Source organism: Ursus maritimus, unplaced genomic scaffold, assembly GCF_017311325.1.
Source record: "Ursus maritimus isolate PB19 unplaced genomic scaffold, ASM1731132v1 scaffold_10, whole genome shotgun sequence".
NCBI classification, from domain to species: domain Eukaryota; kingdom Metazoa; phylum Chordata; class Mammalia; order Carnivora; family Ursidae; genus Ursus; species Ursus maritimus.
In genome coordinates this window covers 71,230,310-71,254,638 of record NW_024423344.1, presented here as the reverse complement: position 1 = coordinate 71,254,638, position 24,329 = coordinate 71,230,310, and positions in this window count along the sequence as shown.

Genomic DNA, 24,329 nt, shown 5'->3' with positions numbered 1-24,329 from the left:
ATTCCATCCGGATGAATACTGTTGCTAAGCCCTGTGTTTGGTTTGCTCCTCCCCTGCTGGCTTAAATTCTACTGAGGCCAATTAAACTGCCTACACCAGCATCAAACGCAACATACGCTATCTCGACACGTAGGTGATTATAAACATCCAACTATATTTTAGCGTAAGGACTGAGCTGTGCAGGGGTGTTTTCACTCTACAGGAACTGTCTTGTGAGTAGAAACACATTGTAACTTGCACTGCGTTCCAGCTCCCGGGAGGATTGCCGTTAACTACAGGAAGACACCTGCACTGAGCTTCCTCCTCATAATTAGTCAGGTCAAATCATTCCCATCGTATGTGTTTTTCGGTTCTTGTCCATTTTCTGAAGCCTGATGATTAAGTTTAATGTATGACTCACTCACTCACTAAAGTCATTATAAAAAAAAAAGTAAATAAAACATTTTAGCAGCGTCTGAACACTCTGAGCAAAGTAATTCCTGCTAGGGGGGAAAAAATGAAGCCAGAAAGTTCTTAAGAGGATGAAAATATAGAAGTTTGTATACCTCGCAGGAATACTGTCTCAACCTACTCTAAGCAGAACAAACGTATTGGAAAATTATGTTTTCATTGAAAAATTGCCTCTATTTAAAATGCTGGAAAGGGTTAGTGTGTTAAATAAGGAAATCATATTATTCTCAAGCCACATCTGAATCCACATTACTTTTCTCCTTTGATATTCAGAAAAAAAGAATTTATGTGAACTCTATAGATATGCAAAAACTGGCAGGAAGAAATCCTAAAAGCAGTGAAACTACTAACCAGCAGACAATAACAAACGGGGTGACCACGGTAGTGGTACGCTGGTGGCCATGGGGACAGCCCGACAGGCCTCCTTCCACAGCTCTCTGTAGGCGAAAACGAGACGATCTGATAAATGAGTAAGAGGTGGTGTGTTGATGGGGTGTTACTGGGTGCTACTGTGTGCTGGGAAGAGGACTACACGCAACCTCAGGGTTTCACTGCACTTCCGGGCGACAGAGTGCATCAAACACAGTTTCTTGAAGAATCCCCAGCCATTCACTGACTCACTTACTTTCTCAATCATCCTCAGCGACCACGAGGTGCCAGAAGCTCTGTGTGTTTACCTCCAATGGGGCGATTCCCATGCAGACAAGTTCGGAGCAGACGGAATGGTAGCTTGAAGCCAGGGGAAGGAGACGTTTTAGCCCCTTCTACATACTCCCGCACACTCCTTCGAGTGAACACAACATGCAGAAAAGCCCACGTTTGCCAGTTCTTCTCTCAAATGTCACCTCTTCCTTGACCCCCTCCAATCTAAGTCATTTCCCCATTATTTCTTCTTAGTTCTTTCTTATGATCCTTTATAGTCTTGTCACAAACTATGGCTTTTCTGTAAGATTCCTTTGTGAATTTATTTCATCAATGTCTCCCCTACTAGAGACAAAACCATAAGGATGAAGAGCTCATTGGATTTGGTGACCACCGTACGCTCTGCGCAAAGCAAGGCCTCTAGCACATGCATTCAATTAATTGGATGCTCCTGAAGATTATTAATAACAAATACAACTGAATTCCTTTCTAGACATCACCCTTTGTCTGCTAGAAATTTGCAGTGCTTTTATCGCTTACGCCTCCAGTGATGTTTCCTGTCCATTTGGCTTTTATTCCAGATAACTTGCATTGGCCTAGATTTTTTCCCCCAGTATCCTGATTTCCAACACCTCCTGAATTTAGATGGGTAGCATTTGTTTCTTCTATTTCTTATGTCCTGTTACAGTCCCAGGTATAAAGTCATGTAAATGCTTGAGATAGAAAAATGGAGGGCAGAGGCTACTTTTATTGAAACTACCCAGAACTGACCCTCACAACCTCATGCCGTTGAAGCTGAGCACTGAGCAGAGGTCTCAGCCCACACCCTGCCAGTAGCTCGTTAGGCCTCTGCCAGTCTCTCACCCCACCCCCAGGAGCATCAAGGCCCAGCGTCGCTTTGCGTCAGCATCCAGCATCACCTTGGCTGTCCAAGGTTGCTTTGCGACATTCTCACTTTTACCACACTTGCTGCTTTACTTTCTTCAGCTCCTAGTTGCCTCATTTTCAAATTATTTTCAACAGCATATCTCATCTCAAAATTCACAGACGCCGAACTTTAAAATTAGCATGGCTGAAGGGAAGGTATACAGAGCTAAACCTATGTATATTTGAGCTCTGCTAGTGGGGAAATTGAATTCTCTAACACTTGGTGAGATCTACATGCCATAGGTTAACGACCCATGGGTTCATTCAACACTCCTTCAAAACTAGCAGTTCTTTCTTGTGGCTTATTTGAACTGTTAAGTCTATCCTCACCCCAACAGTGGGGTACCTACCAGGGCCTGGGCACTGCAACAGGCACACTGGGGTGGATCCACCAACAGACTCCGACCTTCAGTCTCCATGACATCGCACCATCCCGGTTTTCCTTCTTTCCAGGTATTGCTGTCCATCTCTTTCAGTTGACTTCTAAATATTTAGTAGATTGGCCTGATTTTCTCTTCTCTATTCTTCTCTTGGCATACATGATTTCCATTCAGACCCATGGCTGTAAGTACAGCAGACAGGGCCCCCAAGAGTATATCTCCAACTGTTACATGCAGACCCTTAAGTCTGGCTTCTCCAAATGTTGTCTACACCTGGTTATCCAATAGACAGCTCAAAATTATCATGACCAAAACTGTCCTCTCCCTAGTATTTGCCCTACCCCCAAGGTTCAACCAATCACCCAGGTGCTCAAACCAAAAAACTCCAGTCTATCTTTGATTCTTCTCTTTTCATATTGAAGCATTATCAAGTTTTATTGTTTTTACTTCAAACATTACCTTGAATCTGTCCACCTTCTCTAACTTACAACCAACCACTACCCTATACCAGGCCACTGCCTCACCTGTACTATTGTGGGGTCTGCTCAGCCAGGTCCGTTTTTGTTGTTGACTCCAGAATCCATTCTTCATATAAGTAGCTAGACAGATCATATTTAAAAAGAATAATCACGGGGCACCTGGGTGGCTCAGTCAGTTCAGTGTCTGCCTTAGGCTTAGGTCATGATCTCGGGGTCCTGGGATGGAGCCCTGGCCTCAGGCTGCCTGCTCAGCTGAAAGTCTGCTTCTCCTTCTCCTTCTGCCTCTGCCCCTCCCCCTGCTCATTCTCTCTCTCTTTCTCAAATAAATAAAATCTTAAAAAAAAAAAAAGAGTAATCATGTCATTCCCTTGATTATGACCCTTCAATTGCTCTCTTGTTTTTTTTTTAATTACATCAAAACACCTCACTGTGGCTTACAGTCTTCCCTTCCTGCCCCCACCCCACTAGCATCCCTCCAGGTTCTTAAGTATATCAAAGTCCATTCTCCCCTCAGGGCTGGCAAGATGAGGAAGGTGAACAGTTCTGCCTCAAAGATTAAAACACACTTCAACTTGGTGTTGAACTTGAAGCTTCATTTCCTTGTCTTGGGTATAATAAATCATCGCTTCTGTTTGTCTCTGACACAACTGCTTCCTCAAAGTCAAAATCAGGGTCTTCTTGTTCCCTATTACCCCTTGGCACCTCAAAAAGCTTGCTGGGCGAATGAACAAACGAATAGATGAAGGCATCAATACCAAATGCATAAGCACCCATCCATCAGGACTTTCCCCACCTTTGGATGAAAGGTGAGCATGGTTTGCTCTCCTTCCCCCAAACAATCTCTCACTTAGTTGAGGTAGCACTGGGTAAGAATCACTGGACCTGGACTTTGCCAATCTAGCCTCTAAACCTTAAACAGAAATTTCCTCTCTTGAAGCCTTGAATCCTTAATTGTAAAATGAAGGATTTGGAGTAGATTGGTGGTTTTCCAACTTTCTAAATGAAACAAAAATTTTGAAACAAAATTGTATAATGAGCTGTAATATGTGAATCATTTAAAAATGATGCTGCCTTGGTTGAATGGGCTGGTGTTCTTGGAGCCCCGCCAATCAGTAAACTCCTCTGTTCCTGCCTTTGGGGAGCCCAGAGGCACCTCCATAGATGCTCTGCAAAGCCCAGTTCAAAAGCCACTGGACTCAAAGTCTCTGAGGCCCCTGGTAGATTTAACATTTCATGAGTCCAACTCTGAAATAAACAACAGATGTTGCCAACTAAAGCCGAATGAAATGTATTCATGCACTCCTTTAAAAATTAAATGCAAGACTTTTCTCCCCCTTAAAAATCAAGCAAAATTCATTGCTTGGAATTCTGACAGAGTATACAAAGAGCCTTTTAAATGCTAAAGAACATTCATAAATGACTTTGTCACAAAGTGTTACAAGATTTTGCAAAATTGAGCTTATGTAGGTTTTTGCTGACTTGAAGTGTTATTGATTAGAAAATACCTTCCACCCTCGGGGCCATGCGTGCCTCAGAAGGTTTCAGATCCAGGAACTTAAGCCGGCTCACCTATGTACTGGAAAGGTCAACCCGCCATGGAAACCCATTAAAACACACACGCACATTCACTCAGCTTAGGGGTTGAGAGTGGCAGATCCAATCTCACCCAGAGCCACATTGCAGCCTCCAGGAGGCTGATGTAATTCTCCTGTGATTCTGTGGTTTAAATGGAATTGATTATTTTAAAATATTAGATATGGCGTAGCTTGCTTTTTCACATTGAATTAAGCTCTCCCATACACGGAGCTACGAACTAAGTAGACAAACACCTAGAGTCGTACACACTGCCTCCCTCTCATACATATGCATGTGCACACACCTGCACGTGGGCACACACACACAAAGAAGAGATAATATTGATAGCTTACATATGAGTAAGGATTTGTGTTTATACAGCGCTTTAATATATAGCAGTTCATCCAATCCCCCTAAGAACTCTGTAAGCTACGTATTAAAGAACTTCAATGTATGAAAAAAAATGCACTAGGTGATTTTCATAACCTTATCTTGTTTAATTGTTCCCATATTTCAGATGAAAAGTGGAAGCTCTGAAAATCCCAGTGGCTCATTCAACTTCACAATGCCAAAAGGGCAGATCTGTGAATACAACCCAGGGCGATTGACTGTTGAGGGCAAGGACATTCCTCCATCACACAGTTTCGACGAATCCCAAAACAGAATGGGGGTTTCTTCTGTATAAACGTTTGCTCTGTCAGAGCAGCTTTTTGCTAGAACAACTGCTCTGGATTACTTTTTTAATGCTAGAGCTACTTTTTAACAAGTCCGTTCACGTCCACTGTCCAGGCTCTCTCTTGGGTTGGATGGCACCATTTATGACAAAAGGAGTGAAGTCAGCTGCCGAAAGGTTCACCAAAGGTCCAATATATTGACTTTGATCTCATTCTTCCTGGTGCTAATCCACAGTGAGATGCTTCCTATTAGAGGAATAACATGAGGCCAGTGGTTCCCATCCTCTTCCAAACATCCCACCTTCCCAGTAGAACAGTAGCCTCGATCCCTTGCTTTCTACTTCCTCTACCGCAGTTGACATTATATTTTCCCTTCCATGTCATAAGATATATGGTCTTCCTTGTCTCCTTAATTTACAGCTGGCAAGATTAGCTGACTGGTCTTGTAGGAACAAGAGAGATGTGATGATTAGCTTTCGTGGTTTAGGAATTTTATACTGCTGGGTCTCATTAATAGGACATCGGCCAAGAATTTCATTCACATATAGCTTAAGCCCCTTGTACAAAATCTCAAGAGCCTGCCACAGCCTGGAAGTTATAAAAACGATCCTGGATTAAGCTGTTCTGTGAGGAAGGAATGAGAATCACCCAAGATAAACTACCAGTCCTGCAACGAAATGGTTCAGGGCTTCTAGGGAGGAAGGAAGATAAACGATTTCCTTGATTCCAAATCTCTCACTCTTGTAGGAAACCTGTTCTCCAACTCTGAGGCCATGTTACTGGAGGAGCACCATCTGCCACTGGCTCGGTTCTAATGAAGAAAGAGTTCAATATACTGGTGATGGATCCTCTCCGTGGTCCCATTCATCCTGGGGGAAGCTGCTCTGACCACGTCCTGCAGCAGCGTGCCTCCCACCTGCAGCTGTTGCTCTCTGCGGAAGGTGATATTTCCTAGGAAATAGGACAAGGGAGGGAATCCGAAGACATGGTGCCACCATCCTGCTTGTTGGCCCCCAAACCTACCATGTAGCTTTTGACACAGCCGATATATACTCTGGGGCTCAGTTTATCCGGAAAGTGGAGTTAACACAAGTCATCCACAGTTCTTCATACAAGATTCAGTGTGCACTGGCTATAAATGTCTGCACATTCTTGGAAGGATATGATCTCCTTTGGAGAGATGTTTTCTTGAGTTTAATTCTTTGTGCTGAAAGAGGAGAATTGACACACTATTGACTTCTGAAGTGAATTTGAACCCTGCATCAGGGTTCATAGATAGGCTAGGACTCGTAGCTATGCTGGGTACCAACTGGGACACTCTTTCTAGATGAATCTAACACCTTGTAGACATGTGAATTAATGGTACACACGTTGCTGCTCTTCCCTCTATAGTAACTCTAACATCTGATATTTTTCAATCTAATTCATTGACGACCCCACCCAATTTCTGGCCATCATTTCCATAGAAATCAACAAAGTCCTTCTAGTAGAAAAAGCGTAAAGAGAGAGAAAGAGAGGAGAAGTGGAAGCCAAGGAGAGCAAGATTAAAGGTGCCATGATGACAGCAAAAACATCTCTAAGAAAGAAAATTATGATTCTTCTTTCTCTGTTGGTCTGGAAGCAAGCACACTCAGTCATGATTCTGGTGAATATATTTTCAATATCAAAAACTGTTGGGACAAATAGTCTCACCAGGAACCTTTGTGCCACTTCTGAGGGTGAAATATAGTATTGGAGATATAGTTTGAGTCCTGAAATATGAGTGTCTAGAACACATCAGTAGATTTGAAGCCAACAGCAAAGTAAATTTAAACATGGCACAATCCAAAAAATCCAAAGATATATGCTCACTGAAGTCATACTCTCAGCATTAAAGTAGGATTTTTATATCCATGCAGTAGTGGGTAGAACTGACTGCTAGACTTTGAGCACTCAATCTCTCCAAGGATGTTTCCAGAACTAAAATTGAAGGGGATGTATTAGATAATTTCCAATGTCCTTTCCTGAGCTAATATTCTATAATTCTATAATTTATTCTCTATGCTATAATGGTCTTGCTTCAAAAGCATAGTGTGCATGCACACACACACACACACACACACAGTCACTCACACACTCACAAGTGTGCCATTTGACTTCTATTGGCCTCTATTATGACAAATACACACTGCTCTTTTTCCTTATATGTTGGTCTTTCAATCAGAAACACACCAGTCTTTGCCCAGTGAAGTAATAAGATGATGCCTAAATATGCAGTGAGGAAAAGGAATGCACGCTTACTCCCTTTGGGCTTTGGGCCACCACAATTCTCCAGCTTATGGTTGAGTGTGTAACTCCATGACGAAATGACAGCAGCCGGTCTCAGATCTCCAGCTCCCAGAAGGTCAGCCAATGCCTGGTTTCACCACCCTCTCTCCACAGCAATAGAAAGATCAATGGCATCATGTACTTGGACCATTAAATTAATATCCAACAGCCAAGTTGTCCTTCTTCAAGTTCCTTAACTTCTCTAACCTCAGTTTCTCTAAGTACAAATGGGTATAACAATAGTATCTGTCTTGTAAGACTGTTGTGAGGAACACATAAAATAATGAATATGAAACTCTGTATCTGATACCAACTCTTTGTTTTCCAAAGGTATTAAAAGAAGCCTAAGATTCCGAGAGCAGCCTTTGTCTTCAAGAGCTATTGATATTTGTATCAGTTTATCTTCAGACAATCAGCCACTGACGTCCTATTCTTGAATGCCCTGGTTCCGCAGTTCGGTGCTATACCACCAATGGCTGCAGAAAGTAGCTGCAAGAGAGAAAGACAGAGACCTCATGTGTTGGAACCCAGGCCGACAGCGACAAATTATTCCAGATGTTATAGTATTCTCACAGCTAGGAGTGATTTTTGTTTTTGCTAAGTGAACCCGTGATTGCTCTTCTTATAAACATAATTAACCTATCAGAGATGTAGACGGAGATAGTTATTGCCATTTATTTTTAATAGTAAAAACCAGGATGCAGAAAGATTTCTAAAGAATGTGATCTCAATTTTATGTGCCGACTTTACTATGTTATGATGCCCAGTTATTTGGGCAAAGGCTGGTCAAGATGTTGTTGGGAATGTATTTCTTAGATATGATTAAATTTTAAGTCCGTAGACTTTGAGTCAAGCAGATTACCATAGCATACCATACCATACATACCACACCATAATGGAATTGGGCCACATTCAATTGGCCAACGGCCTTAAGGGCAAAGGCCAGTTAACCGAAGCAATTTTGCCTCAAGGCTGCAACTTAAAAATCCTGCAGATTTCAGGCTCAGACAGCACTATCTACTCTTCCTTGAACTTCCAGCCTGCTGGCCTGCTCTACGGATTTTGGACTTGCCGGCCCCTGCAATCATGAGTCAGTTCCTTAAAAAAGAAAACCCTCTGTCCCTCTCTCTCTCAATCATTTCCCATTCCCTCTTTCAAAATACGTAGATGGATAGATGGATGGATAGATGATAGATGGATGGATAGATAGATAGATAGATAGATGATAGATAGATAGAGATCATCTGTCTTTCCATCCTATTGGTTCTATTTCTCTGCAGAAGCCTTACTAATAGAAGGAATGATCTCTACTAGCTCAAAAAATAATTGAATACTGGCAATTTCATATAGTTTGACTAATACACAGACAAATACATATAAATATTAAAATAAGAAAAAAAGAATGGTTTTATTTTATTCATAGTTTTTAGTCTTTTAATCATCTAAAATGAATTCATAGTATTTTAAAATCAGGAAAAAAATTTATTTAAACATTAGTCACCCCAAAGTCTCTTCTTCAGCAGTGCCATAAGGCTCAAAATAAGGTAAGCCATCATAAATCATTAAAGGCTTCCTTTTAAACATAACTACAGTATGGTGGCCATTTTATTTATTAACACCTTAGCAAAAGCATTAACTTTCAGGAATGTGAGAGTATATGACAGACTATTAAATATGGATGGGTGAGGAAGTGGTGAAACAATATCCAGAGCAAAATGCCTTGCCTTGGGGAAAATTATTTTAGGTATGGTACTACGGTAGAACGTTCAGGACAGGGATGTAGGGCCCACGAGGAATTCCTAGGAGGCTGCTTGGAGAATAGAAGGAGAAAGAAGATCAGCTCCGGGAAGGAAGATAAGGCTTTGAAATCATGTCCATCACATGATCTTCAAACCAGCCGTGCTTTGGTGGTAAATGGAATGTGGTCTTGGTGACAAGTTCCCAGGAAGCAAAGGCAACAGACGCTGGCTTCACTCAAACTCGCTTGGTTTGGTTTCAATTTCTAAACAGAACTATCCCCAAGACCAATATGTGGGAAAGGCAAATATCACTTTCAAGAGAGCTCTTAAAGTAAATACTTATTGCTATTTTTGCAAGGCATTAGTATCATGTCAATAATAGAAAACATTTGCCTAGATATCAAGAATGCTATCATTTCTCTATAAGGAAAAAACTATTTGGGGATTTTTTCCTTCCTAATGGAAATTTCTATCCAAAGCAATGGATGTCTGTTGTTTATAATAAGAACTCTATTTCTGGGAGATTATGAAAAATGATGACATGATTAGGCTTGAGGAATCCTGTTTGAGGACTGCACAACTCCTGCTAGTATCTGATCAGTGACTCTCCTCAGCCCCCTTTCCAGCACACGAAACCATCAGTGAAGTGCTCTTATACACCTGCCCTGCCTGGTGTGCACCGACCACACTCACGGCCCACCCTGGACTTGGCCATGGGACTTGCTTCCGCCAATGGGACAGCAGCAAACTTGATGCAAGCAGACGCACACACATTGTGGCTTCCTCTTCTCCTCCGCCTTCACCTTGAGATCGTGCCTGGGATACCTGCTGAAGTAGAAGACACAGGGAGCAGACTCGTGTCTCAGTTGCCCTGGCAGAGACCCCAGAATGGGCAAAATGAACAGATAAGATCAGCAGAGCCATCTAACCACTGATAGACCAAAAATAAGTGTTTATAGTTGACTCCCACCTAATCCTTCACAGTTTTGTTGTTGTTTGTTATGCATTATTGCAGCTTTAGAGAACTGAGACATCTAGGTAAGATCTGATTTTGTCTTTATTTCACTCCTTACTTCTCACCAAAACTTACCAGTCTTGTCTTACTCCATCAAAGTCCTGCCTGATCCTGTAATTTATATAACTCTTTTAAGTGAGTTATAAGAGACAACAAAATTTTGTCATTTTTGGTTGCTTTATTAGGAATTTTAATGGCATCAGGAGAACAAAATCTACACGTTTCCCACTTGTGATGTATTGATATGGCAGACTGCAAGGTGATAAACCTTGAAAGTAACTGCAGTCCTGGGTTTGATGGGTAGCAAGATGCCCCCCAGACAAAGACAGGAGGAATGGCCCAGTCAGCCTGTCGGGTGGGGGGTGGGGGGCTGGGACAGGTGTCAGATGAGCTCGGGTATTAGGGAGCTTAACCTGGAGGAGGGGGAGGCGTCCTGAGCTGAGCTGGCACTGTAGGGTTGGCAAGATTCTAGGTGCAAGCTACTTCCAGAGACCTGGGAAAGGTTGATGGCATTCCAAAGAATGAAAACAGATAACAAAATTGCATTTCCAGGAATATAGACAAGACAAAGTCCCCAGCCCCAGAGGGATGAGAGTCCAGACACTCCGTTTTTCTGTTTTTTTGTTTTTCTGTTTTTGTTGTTTTTTTTTTTTAATGATTTGGGCAGTTTTCCTTTTTCTCATTGCAGGAGCATTTTATTATTTATTTTTTATTCATTTTTTAAATGATTTATCTATTTATTAGAGAGAGAGAGAGACAGAGTGTGGTGGGGGGAGGGGCAGAGTGGGAGGGAGAGAATCCAAAGCACACTCCCTGCTGTGTATGGAGCCTAAGGCAGAGCTCAATCCCATGACCCTGGGATCACAACAGGAGCCAAAATCAAGAGTCGGTCCCTTAACCAACTGAGCCACCCAGGCACCACCAGAGACTTAGTTTTAAGGCATCAAAGAAGGGAGACTCAGCCTGACCTGGCATCTTACTGGCAACAAAACAGAAACTAAGTAATCAGAACCAGTGGAATGTCAGAGCCTGGCCAAAAGCGAAAAATGGGAGAATTTGATGCCGAGCACCGTGAGTATTAGAGTCAAGGTGACCTTTCTTTTGTTGGCCTTTATAGGTTTGAAGCAAGAGGAAAAATTATAGACACTGGGTTTCTTGTCCTGGGCTTGAAAGAGTCAATCAGTATGCCAGTTCTGTATTATTGGTATAATTTTTTACATTAAAAAAAAGTATTGATTTTAAATGTGGATCAGATTTTTTTTTAAGCAAAATAACAATCTACAGAGGAATTACAGCATTTTCCAAATTGTATGTAACATGAAGTAGTCCTTACACTGGCACAGTATAAGTCTGAAGACAGCTAAAATAATTATTCAGAAAATCCAGATTCTTAATTAACGAAAAAAAGCTCTGTTTTGGCCTAAATTATTCTGGTTGACTATCTAAATTGATCAAATTCATCAATCAGCACTCAACTTTGTAACTCATTCTGTTGCTTATGTACAAACAAAATCCTCCTATGGTTACTCTAATTGCAGGCAATAAGCTCCAAAAACCAACTGAAGAGTCGCACAGTCAAATCTTTCTAATTTAATACTTGCAAGCCTTCCGAAACTGGAGTAAATTTACATCTGAAGTTAAAGCATAGCTCCCGGTAGGCCCCTAGTGCTAGACCCGTGGGTGTGCGCATGCGCGGGCGCACATGCTTTCGGGCAATTTATTACCTAAGGTACATACGGTGCACCTTACGTAAAAATTCCCTGAAAACTATACATCTGATTCATAATTAGCTTTCCTTATAAGCTGGGCTATAGATTAATCTAATTACAGTGCATATATTCGAATTTTAGCTTTTATTTGCTTCTGTTTGTTTTCCTCCAAAGTCTCCAACACATTTGTCAGCTTTATCTGCTGCGGGCAGGTAGCGCTTCAGGCAATCACTCAGCGGTTTAGAATGTAAGAGAAGCCAAGTCGAAGCTTACCAATGTAGATGACAGTAACAAAATCAGAGAAAGTGCCCTCCGTTCACGAGAAGAGATTTATCTGAACTTCCTTGGCACTCTTGAGGTCAGTATTTTTTCTATGAAATTGTAGGAAGTCCCAAGGAATACCTAACATGACATTTCTAAAATGGACAGCATAGAATCCAGAGAATCATTTCTTCCTCAGTTGAAGTTCCTGTAAGGGATTTCTTTTCCTTACTTTTCATGTAAGCGGACTGATTGTGTGGTGGTCGCATTCCAGAAAATATCAGAGGAGGCAGGTAAATTCAATTGTTAATTAAATATACTTACTTGGTGACTCACAGTACTATTAAAGACAGGTGGAATTAGGCTCTTCCCCAGCTATATTCTCACTTGCAATCTGCCTTGCGCATTAAGAACCATGCTTTTGATAAATTCCTATGCTGCAGATGATCTTGACTCTCGTTGTTGCCCATGTGTCCAAAGTCATGTCCCGGCTGGCTTCCTCCAGGGACCCTCTCCATTTTTGTATGCTGTGATGCCTCCCTGGCCATGGACTGAATGAGCCACACCTTTGTTCTTCGCTTCTGATTGCCTACCCCTCACATGCTACCCTTGGGCTTTTTTCTTTTCCCTTCCCCATTACTAGCCCGTTTTACTACCAGCATACAATGCTGTCTATATCTTTTGGGGCTGTTCTAACTTTTCACAGCACTGAAAGTTATCAGTGTCTGGAACCTTAAACAAGATGTAGCTTGAAACAACTCCACGGCACCAAAATGTTTACAACCATGAAGTCAAGTTCAAATAGGGTGAAGGAAAGCAAAAAAGACATCGCAAATGATGGCAGGCTACCCAGAACACTCAGCTGTTTCTTATGGAAGGGAGTAGAGCAATACACCCCCCTTTTTCTGGGCACTCATGGTACATGATACAATCTCTGGATGAATCCGGATACCCTACAGTGGTCATTAAACTGATCCCACCCTGGAATGACTAGTCATCCCTGAAGCTCCTTGACGGCATCCCCCATTGCAGCCCAGCATCCTACACAAAACAGCACACGGTAAGATCTCAATAAACATTTGTTTACTTAGTTCTTTCCTTTAGAAGAGCCAGCATTATCAGCTGACATATTCATGATTTTTCAGTTTGATAGATGGTTTGTTTGTTTGTTTGGTGAGTTGTTTGGAAGCAAAGTGTATTATTTTGTTTTTCTTATTAGAAAAGCAATATGTATTCATTACAGTACATTTGAAAACTATGACCATTTAAAGGCATGTCCCTGTGTTTTACTCACTTTTTCACTAATGTAGCATCAGCATCTTCCTATGTCACTGGACATTCTTCTATAGCGTGGTTACTAGCTACATAAGATTCCATGATATGAAATATCATTATTTTATTCAGTGATCGTTAGTTAGCAAGTAGAACATTGTATGGCTCAGAATAATAGCTTACTATGTATTTTTGAATGAATAAATTAAATAGACATTTAGTTTTTCTCCATTTTTCTCTATTAAAAATAACACTGCCATGAACATGTTTGTGGTTAAATCCTTGGGCACATCCATAATTCATCCGTTGGGTGAATTCCTAAAAGTTAAAGTGCTGGTCAAAGAGTACAAATTTGCTGGATTTTAATCCCATCATTCTAAAATTCTCTAGAGAAGGCTAAGGCCCCACACACAGAAACAATTTGCATTATTCAAAGGTGACAACAGTTTGCATCCATAAGTTTAGCCTTACAACTGGAAAAAAAAAAAAAAAAAAAACTAGCTTTCTCTCTTTTTGCTCCACAAGAAGAATGCAGACCTAAGTGACTAGGGCATATCAGTTACAAGGACATGGATCTATTAGGTGTGAAATAAAATGGGTCAGGAAAAATATTCTTTCGTTTGATTCATCGGGGACCAAATACGAATAATTACAGGCTATGCAGTACTGTCCAGCCACATGGATGACTAAACCGGACGCTAATCTATGTTTTGTGTCCTTCCAATTTGGCCATATGACCAGCGCTTTGTTTCAGCACCTGCCATGAAAGATTGGCTCCAAAGGAATGTCAGTGTCATCTTATGATCCACAGATGGCCAGGGACTGAAGAACATCACCTGCCTCAGCTGCCTGCCTTCAGACGGGACGACATTTAAAATTTGCTCAACAGGATGGATCCCACTGTAAAAGGCTTTCCCCGCAGGGAGTTGAAAGACAATATGCAAACTTACATATTGTTGCAAAGTTGCCTATCAGGTAACTTACATGCGCTAAAGGTAACTTACATTCCTTAAGACCATTGTGTTCTAAACCTCAGCGTGACCCCTGAGAGTATCCACTTCAATTAGACACGGTTTGTAAAAGGGGTTCTTTAACACACATGCGAAGCGGTCATTTTCAATTTGTGCCTGAGACTACATTTAGGCCCAAGGTGTCCAGAACCCGAGGTAGCAGAACACATTTTCATGCCTTCCCCACTTTTATCATGCTGCTGGGTATTTTTTTTTCTTTATACAATGACTTGCTGACCTAGAATTTTATTTTTTTGAGTACAGAAAATCTTAACAACAAAAATAATGACTCTAAAATTACCAAATGTAATTATGGGAACTATTTGATCTTACCCCGCAAGAGACACATCAAAGCGTGGCAGCCCAGGCTTCACAGCATAGAGACTTCTGGAAATAATTATTTCTGTTGTTTAAAAGGGGACGGGGGGGGGGGGGGTGGAGGCTAAAAAACAGAATTATCTGTTTCTCTTTCACTTAGATATCATTCATAATTGACTGTGTGTATAGAAAGATAGTTTTAATGTGCAAAACTTTATTTCTACTGGAGCATTCTATCATTTAATTAATAAATCAGTTGTAATAAATATGTTCTGATCACTAAAATATCCATGGCTGCAATACAAATAATAGGGTGTTATTGAAATGGTACAAGATGGTAATTATAGACTGCACATTCCATCTGGGGAAGAGCCACATTGTCAATGAACGTGCCCTTTAATTCTTAAATCCCTAAAAATGCCCTCTTTTGACCTATAAATGTGTCTTCAGACAACCCAGCTCAGAAGACAAGATGCAATAAAAAGCAAACGAGATTAATATTAGTTTCCGGATTGTTTTTCTATAAACTTAGAGAGGTCAACCCCATTTTACAGGGGAGGAAACCTGGCACAGAGCACTCAAATAAATTGCCCGAAGTGGTAAAGAAGAATTTAAACCCAGAATGTTGGATTCCCAGCCACCGGGCAATAATATTAAAATCTGATTTGTAATATTTGATTTATTGTTTTTCCACTAGGCAGTTGCTAAGAGTGATTTCACTCTTATTAATGTTGCAAAGATTAAAACTTCCATCGTGACCTTTGGCAAGACACCTTAGCTCCTTGACCTTACATAACCATTTTTAAATGGAGCTTTGGCATATCTATGTGTCAGGACTACCAGATGATCTTAGAGATATTTTCCAGGTTCATGGTTCTTTGATTTTGTAATAGGATATCAATTATTTGAAAAGACATTTTACACAGCTGAATCATTGACTGTCTGCATATTACTATTTCCATTTTTCCAAAATGTTAGGCCATGGTTTCAAATGATAAAAAGCTTCAAAGGTTACCACGATCTACTGTCACAACAAAGTATTAGTATACCATATTATAGAGATGCCAAATTAAGCCAATATAATGAAGTTAAACCACAACGAAAGGAATCATTACATATAAATAGCCTAAAATACACCTCAGCAATTATAGATTCTGCCAGCAAATGATTTGTTTCAAAGAGAAACCATGGAATTCATAAAACGTGACAAACTCACCTTAAAATAGGATGGAAAGATTTATTTTCCTAGAATGGTCTTGTGAAATATTTTCTAATTAAGGGAATCATTATATTCTTCTGTTTTAAGTGAATTTTTTCCCCACTAACATAGGTGAAACCAAAGACAAAACTGCTATTTGTTCTTCAGAGCTGGAGCCCGCTTCCCCAGTGCCTGCTCCCAGGGGTGGAGAAGCAGGGAGAAGAGGTTAGGTCCATTGTTCAGTGCATTGTCAAACACCCCATGGCACGTTACTGACCAAGTCTAGAAACAGAATCCTGGAAGCTTTTGCTCTTTCTCAACAAACACAATCACTACCAATAATATTTTTCCCAGTTACTTTTGAAGAGTAGGTAACTCTTGTACACTATCACTGCTCCCCACCCCCCTACAAAAAGTCATTTCATGATTCATGGGTTAAAAGTATGCAATTTTGACACTAACAAAATATTTCACATCCGGAACAAACTTGTGAGTCAACTGAAGAGCTTAAGTTGCAGCAACATGGAAGGGCCTTCCAGATCTTTTTATTTTTTTTTAATATTTTATTTATTTGACAGAGAGAGAGACAGCCAGAGAGAAAGGGAACACAAGCAGGGGGAGTGGGAGAGGAAGAAGCAGGCTCCCAGCAGAGGAGCCTGATGTGGGGCTCGATCCCAGAACGCCAGGATCATGCCCTGAGCCGAAGGCAGACGCCTAACGACTGAGCCACCCAGGCGCCCCTTTTCAGATCTTTTGGAGATGGCTTTCCTTTCACTCTGTACTGAGAAGGAATGTTATTTTGTTGCTACTTTTCCCTCCCTTCCATCTCCCCTCTGATTCTGTGGAATTAGCCAACAGGGACAAGAGGGCAGGAAGCAAAGGGTCAGGAAAGAGGGAGATTAACACTGCAGTCTCTACCACATCAAGACCATTGTGAAGCCTCTATGGAGACTAAGAGTTCAGGCTATAGACCAGACTGATGTTGAGTCCTTGAGTCCTCGTTTTCTACTGAACTCTTTCCTAACTATGGGACACTGCACAAGATTTACGACCTCTCTAAACCTCAGGTCCCTTATTGGTTAAAAAAGAAAAGTAATTCTAAATCCCTAAGGGATTTAGAAGGGGATAAATTAAGATAGCTATGTCAGCGCTAGCACAGTTTTGGGCACATAAGTCACAGATATTAACGATAAAGTTGCTTAAGATTACATACTGTCATGAGTGCTCTGGGTCACTGTGCGTTTCATGCCTTTTGAGTCTACAACAGTGACTTATATTAAAGAGGTTTGTCTAGAGGCACCATTGTTCTCAGTCAAGATTAATGTTGAAAGCCTGCCTTGTCTTAGCATGAATATCCTATCCGTGTTCATTTCCTAGACTGTAATAGCAAAGTACCGCAAGTGAGTGGCTCAAAACAAATTTATTCTCCCATAGTTCTGGAGGCTAGAAGTCTGAAACCAAGGTGTCACATAGGCTTTGCTCCCCTGAGAGCCCAGGTAGAATCCTTCTCTGTGTCTTGTAGCCTTCAGTGTGGCCAGTAATCCTTGGCATTGCTTGGTTTGTAGCTGCCTCCCTCCAGTCTCTGCCTCCACCCCATGACCTTCTTCATGTGTCTGTGCCTTTGGGTTTTCTCCTCTTCTCGTAAAGACACCTGTCAGATTGGTTCAGGGGCCGATGTATTCCAGTGTGATCTCCCCTTAAATAATTACATCAGCAACGACCCTATTTCCAAACAAAGTCACATTCTGAAAAATGGGGGTTAGGTCTTCAATATTTCTTTTTGGAGGACATAATTCAACCCATAACAATATCTCCAGCTAGAACATTGCAATGGCTTTTTTCAAAGGCCTTCCTGCTCCAGGCCCTGCCCATCCCTACCACCACTTAGAGACATGGACATTGTAGTCTAAACAGAGAGCGAGATCTAGATTAACAGGGCAGATAATAGCAAAGTGTTGTGAATTTATTTTTAAGAATTCCTGATAAGCAACTGAATTTAATCAAGCTGTATTGAGCATTTTCAGCTCTCCTCTGGGTCATGCTGATGATTCAGGCATCTGTCATCATGTTTTGATTGATTCCTTTGACAAGAGGCTCTCACTCTAATTTGAAGCAAATAAGATAACAAGCCCTGACCAGAACTTACACTGTGGACATCTACCCTTTGGGGGCCAGATATTATCCGTAATAAGTTCTTTTTCCAATTCTTCTGTTTGAGAATACTTGGCAAATCTTTTGTTATTTTCATATATTTGAAATTCATAAGGAGAACCAATTACCAGGCAACTGAGTCGATGCTGGGGCACTGAAATGTTGGAACTTCTTACTTAAAATGTACTTAAAATGTGGCATCAGCTTAGAAAAAATTTCAAAAGGAAACTCTTCAGTAGTACTCCTGACTCTAAAAAATGTTACTTTTATAAGAAATCACCTAAGAAAGACCCTGCCTATGACACCACATTAATTCTATATCAGAAAGCTTAAAATGACAGCTTCTAAAACAAATGTCTTATTACGTAACTAGGAACTTTCGCTCAATGAATCCATCCAGCCTAAAATCCCAGGGCAATTCAGTTCAGACATACAGAACCAAGTGCAGCCTGCTAAGGACTATGTACTTTACGGTCACAGATTCAAGGATGGAAGCATTCAGATTCTGCAAGAGAAAAAGCTCACCAGGTGAAAAAATGCAACTCAAAATCCATGGAAAAGAAGGTTCACAAGCTGTTAGAGTTTCAGCTGATTTCTGAAGTAGCATGTGAGGGAAGCACAGGAATTGCTTCACATTCCATGAGTTCAAAGTTCTCATCATCGCCAAACTACACCTAAATGTCTACAAAACGAAGAGTTAATGCCTTTTGAATTATTTTCTCACAAGGATCATTAATAAATGGTAGAAACCACAATGTGGATTTTCATTATAAGAGGCTCACTCTAGATGCTTCCATGTTGGGATGGTCAATGTCATGTCTGCAAAGACATTCTCTCACTATCCCAAAATCTTCTTGGTCACATCAGCAATACTACCATACTACCACTAAAAATATATAACGTGTTAGGTGCTTAGTATGTGCTAGACAATATTCTAGGGCTTCACAAGCATTCATCACTTAATTCTTCCAATAACTTTATAAGGTGGCACTACGATAATCTTCATTTTACAGACGAGCAACCTGAGCTGCCTAAACATTCTGAGCTCCAGAGTCTATAGACCTTTAAACATTATAGTATCTTGCTTCTGAGCGTCGTGTGTCATAGCGCTTATACTTTGACTACATCTAATAGATATCCCACCTTTAAAGTATCTGAGAAACAGAAGTGTCTTATTTCTCCCAACACTTACTTCTCCCATAATTTTTCTCATCTCCACGTGTGGTGTATCAATTCTTTAAGTTACCCAGGCTGGAAACTTGAGAGCGACTCTTGGATCCTCTCTTTTCTTCGCACTCAACTTCCCGTCTATCAGCATCTCCTTTCTAGATATTTTTAGAATCCAGCCACTTGTCCCCAATGCCCACATATCACCCTCATTCAAGTATCTACTGACTTTCACCAGGCCCACTGCAGGAGCCTCTTAACCAGCTTTCCTGCTCCTCGTACCCTGCCCGCAGCACATACACAAGCATACATACTCTAAACACTGCAGCAAAAGAGGCTCTTCATTTCATTATTATCTTTTTTGATTTTCAAGTTTACTCTTTTTACACCTCCATTTGGTTATTGGTTTCATCTGGTAATTTTTAAATTTCAGGTATTATATTTTTTGGTTCTAGAATTTCCACTTGGTTTATTTTTATTTTTTATTTTGTGTGTGTGTGTGTGTGTTTATAAATCCCTTTTCTTTGCAGTATCTTTTTAAATTTGTGTTTCAATTCGATATGGATCTGACCAGTACCAAACACATACAGTGCAGTATTGGTTTCGGAGTAGAATTCAGTGATTCATCACTTACATATAACACGCAGTGCTCATCACAAGTGCCCTCCTTAATGCCCATCCCCCGTCTAGCCCATCCCCCACACACCTTCCCCCATCAACCCTTTAAAACAAAAACACAGATAGTGGCCAACCTCAGGTCAAACCCACCAAAAGTTTCCATTGTTTTGGGTGACCAACCTGTGCCTCCATTGAGAGACAAACTGCTTACTCTCTGGGTCCCCTCTCTCTTCCTTCACCCAGGCACCTTGCTCCTGTAATTGTCCCCTCTCGTAGGTCATCACTTCTCTTCCTGTCCTAGATCCTCCCCATCAGCAAGGTTGTGCCAAGTAGGTCTTTAGCTACCACCATTCTTCTTGTGTCCATATATACCTTGAAATTGCTGTGCAGACTCATATTAAATACTATCCCCAGTCACTCTCTAACTCCTGACTCTTTTATTTGAATGGAACACATCACTATGGTAAATTCAATTATATAAACACCACTCATCAGCTTGGGTACTGCTTGTCCCCGCCTCTAGCTTCCAAGCTTCATGAAATAAGAACTCTTGATAACAGCTTTCCCCGATCATCTAGAACGGTGACTTGTATCCAGTAGACACAGCGTAAACACCTTGGAATGAATTAATGAATGAGGGAGTAAATGGATAGATCCTGCTACTCATTCCATGTCTTTTCTTTGCTGTGAAGAAAATGCTTTATCTGGGATATGGGTCTGACCAGTACCAAGCACATTCCTTGGATCTTGCATATTTCATTCTTATTTTAATGTACATTAGTACCTTGTATTAGTTTATTAGACATCATAATAGCAGCTCTGTGTACCTACTACTATTTGATATAAATGCATCATCAACCCTGAATTGTATTACTTTACTTATCCCTATGAATTATTCACTTTATGTCCGAATAGTTGAATTCACCATCTCCAATTTCTCCTGCAATCAATGATCAACGCCATGGTTTCTTTGAATCCTCTCCATTATTTTCTGAAATTACTTTAAATTCAAGTTTTCTTACCTACATTGTTGCAAACCTTTTTGGCAAATGGCTTGAAAGAAACAAATTCATGTATTTAAATCTATGTACTATCTCTTTTCAAAATCTCACTATTCTTAACCTCCCCAACCTGCTTAACAATTATATACATCTCTAAATGTGGCTTCCAGGCCCTTTGTTCCTGAGACTACAAAAGCAATTACACTTTTAAAACGCTACTGCAAAAAACTAATCACAATAAACAGAATGAAATGTCATTCTGAATGACAGGACGGAGCTTTGGAAAACATCAGTATTCACATGGCAAACTCCAATTTGCGGAGCCTACCAACAGGTTGCACGGTTCTCCTACAGTGTTGACAAATACAATTGCTGAGGCTGCTGGGCTGTAATAAGGAGAGCTGGAAAAAAGGCTGGGAGAAAGCCCGTAATGATAGTATTTGGAGTTTATTGCCGTCCAATAAAAATAATCACCTGTTCTGCCTATAAAGTCACAGCTGACAAAGCCATGTTGCCTCGCACAGCTTCGCTCCGGGCAGCCTCGTGGAGTGCCATCCAGAGACTGGAGGGCGAGTCCCTGTCCCTCTCTTTCAGGTCCTGTAGAGAAATGGTATCGTGACTTCTAAGGAAAGACGAGCCTATGACTTAGGACGTGTTCAGGAGCCGATGGGAGAATATCAGGACAGCAATGCCCTGTGTTCTGGGCAGAAGCTTCTGGGGTCCCCACAAAAAATAAAGTGTGGAGATCTGCTGTACGACATACGCCTACAGTTGGCAACAGTGTGTTGTGCACTTAAAAATTTAAGGGAGTAGACCTCATGTTAGGTATTCTTATCAAACACACACGAAGAGGGCCATAAGGAAATAAAAACAAAGAAATAAATCACAAGTTTCCCCTTGAGTGAAAAACATTGTTTCTGAACTAAACTTCTCTCTCTGGAGAGTCCGGGACAAGATATCCTGACTAATTGTCAGGGTGCCCATTCGTGGAGCCAGCCAGAAGAAGACCAAATCCCTAGTCAATGTGTGATGAGGAAAGGCTCAAGGAGGCCACCATGGGGCGCTCACAGGCAGGCAGGAAGAACAGGGACTCTCCCCTGTCATTCCCTTAAGGGACGACTGAGTGCCTGACTGAATTCGCGCTGCCTACAGCCTTGGACTTGCTCTCCCAGGAAGTGTTCACACAACGGAAAGTGGGAATTAGTTTATCGAACAGTCTGTCTTTAACACAGACCATGTGTCAACACACACTACTATGGTTCTGGAAGGGGAAAACACAAGCTCACTGCTTTTCAGGCAGTGACATGACTGGGTATTCTGGCTCTTTGAAATATTCAGTGGTTAAAATACATGTTTTCAGGGTCTAGTGCCGCAACAATGTTCCTCAGACGTCAAGCGTTCAGGGGATTTCTTCATAGGTTCCCTCAGGACAGGAGACAATCTCAGGGGACTCTCAGCCCCCCTCCTGCCTCCCAGCATCCCAGGTAGCCTCGCTAGGCAGCCTCATCCCTCTGGTTTAAATATTGAGGCTCTGAATAGAGGGGTTTTTTTAACCTGAAAACGATTGTCTGGTGATGGGTGCAGGAAAGAGCAAAATCTTAGTCCACTTCTCCCTGATGGGGATGCCTCCCTGAGACATGGAGAACCTTAAGTACCTTGGGGAGATCCGTGGAGACGAACATATTTAGATTCATAGGCAATAGTAAGATCTTAAGCTGAAAAACACTATTGGAAATATTTATGTGATTTCTCTTACATAAGATGCTACATTCTATTCTTGTGCTGAGTATATGGTAAGAATTGAATAAGAGCAACCAGAATTCTTGGGATGGGCTGGGTCATCTGAGGCATCAGCTTTGTAGAGAAAAGAAATGATATCTGGGTTAAGGGCATGTGACCTCTCTGGATTACCGGGATTACCAATACCTTACCAGCTAAGTGGATTACCTGGTCAGTAAACTGGTCAGGACTCTAGCTGTACAGTCATTCCCAAGCCAAGCACCTTCAAGTTATGTCAGCTCATCACTGAAAGCAGAGAACTTCCAAGGCCGTGGTGCCCCTTCTCATTCCTCATCCCAGTCCTTGTCTTAACTGACCGCTCCTTCCTGGGGTCCCAGATAACACCCTCCTCTGCGTCTCATCTTCTCTGTTCCCCTGCTCTCATTGAGACACCTTGACTCTCTTCCCTGTTTGCTTCTACAAGATCCGTGCTGTCCACCAGGCAGGCAGGGTCTACTTAGAGGCAGAAGCTGCTTTTACCTGCAGCTACAAATGACTGGGGCCAGAGGAAAAGCAACTGGGCCAAAGAGAAAATGCCAAGACCCAAAGCAGAGACACGGGTCCAAATGAGGACCCAGGGTCTGATCAGGCTGTAACTTAGGGGTTGTAGGGTGTTGGCCATAACACACGTTACATGTCTAGGCCTCCTACATTGCATAGGCGGGCTACAACCATAAAGGGCCTGAGATACACAGCATGTGTGCCCCAAGATTCTCTCCCAATGCCTCTCTGTTCCCGTCTCATCTCATGTTAGAGAGGCCATCTAACAATGGTCTTATTTCAACCTGCTCTCATTTCAAAATCCCTTACCCCTTGCCTTAACCCAGGGGTCAGAACACTTTTTCCTGTAAAGGGACAAATAGGAAATGGTTTAGGCTTTGTGGCCCACACAGTCTCTTCACCAGTAGTTAACCCTACCCTTGTGGCACAAAAGCAGCCACAAATAATGCATCAAGGAATGGTCATGGCTGTGTTCCAGTAAAACTTTATTTACAAAATTTGTCAACTGGCTCGATTCATCCGGAAGGACTATGGTTTGCTAAACTTTGCTTAACCATTCACCCAGTGCGTAAGCTGAACACCTGAGGGTAGTCCTGGGTGCTTCCCTCTTTCTTACCACCCAAACCAAACTGAAGACTAAGTCCTATTAATTTTATTCTCCAGATATCTCCAAATCCTACAATGCTCCTTATTCTTGTCTCAACTGTTACAATAACCCCCTGACTAGCTTCACATCTCTCCCTTTTTTCTTTTTTTTTTAAAGATTTATTTATTTATTTGAGTGGGGAGGGGCAGAGGGAGAGAGAGAGACCTTCAAGCAGATTCCCCAGTGAGCACGGACCTGGACAGAGGGCTCGATCTCACAACCTTGAGAGCATGACCTGAGCCAAAACCAAAAGCTGGACACTTGACTGAGCCACCCCAGCACTCCCATAAAAAATTTTTTTAAGAAAAATTTTAAAAGACCACTAATGACCAAGCGGGTATTATTACTGATAAGGCACGGTTTGCCAATCCTTGTTCTACATCAATTGTTCGCATTCTACTAATGACTTCATTTTAGCATGTTTTGTCAAGTTATTTATTAAGTGAGTCTTAAATAAATAAGTAGTGCCCTCATACCTATATGTACACCAGGAAATGTGAATTCAGCTAA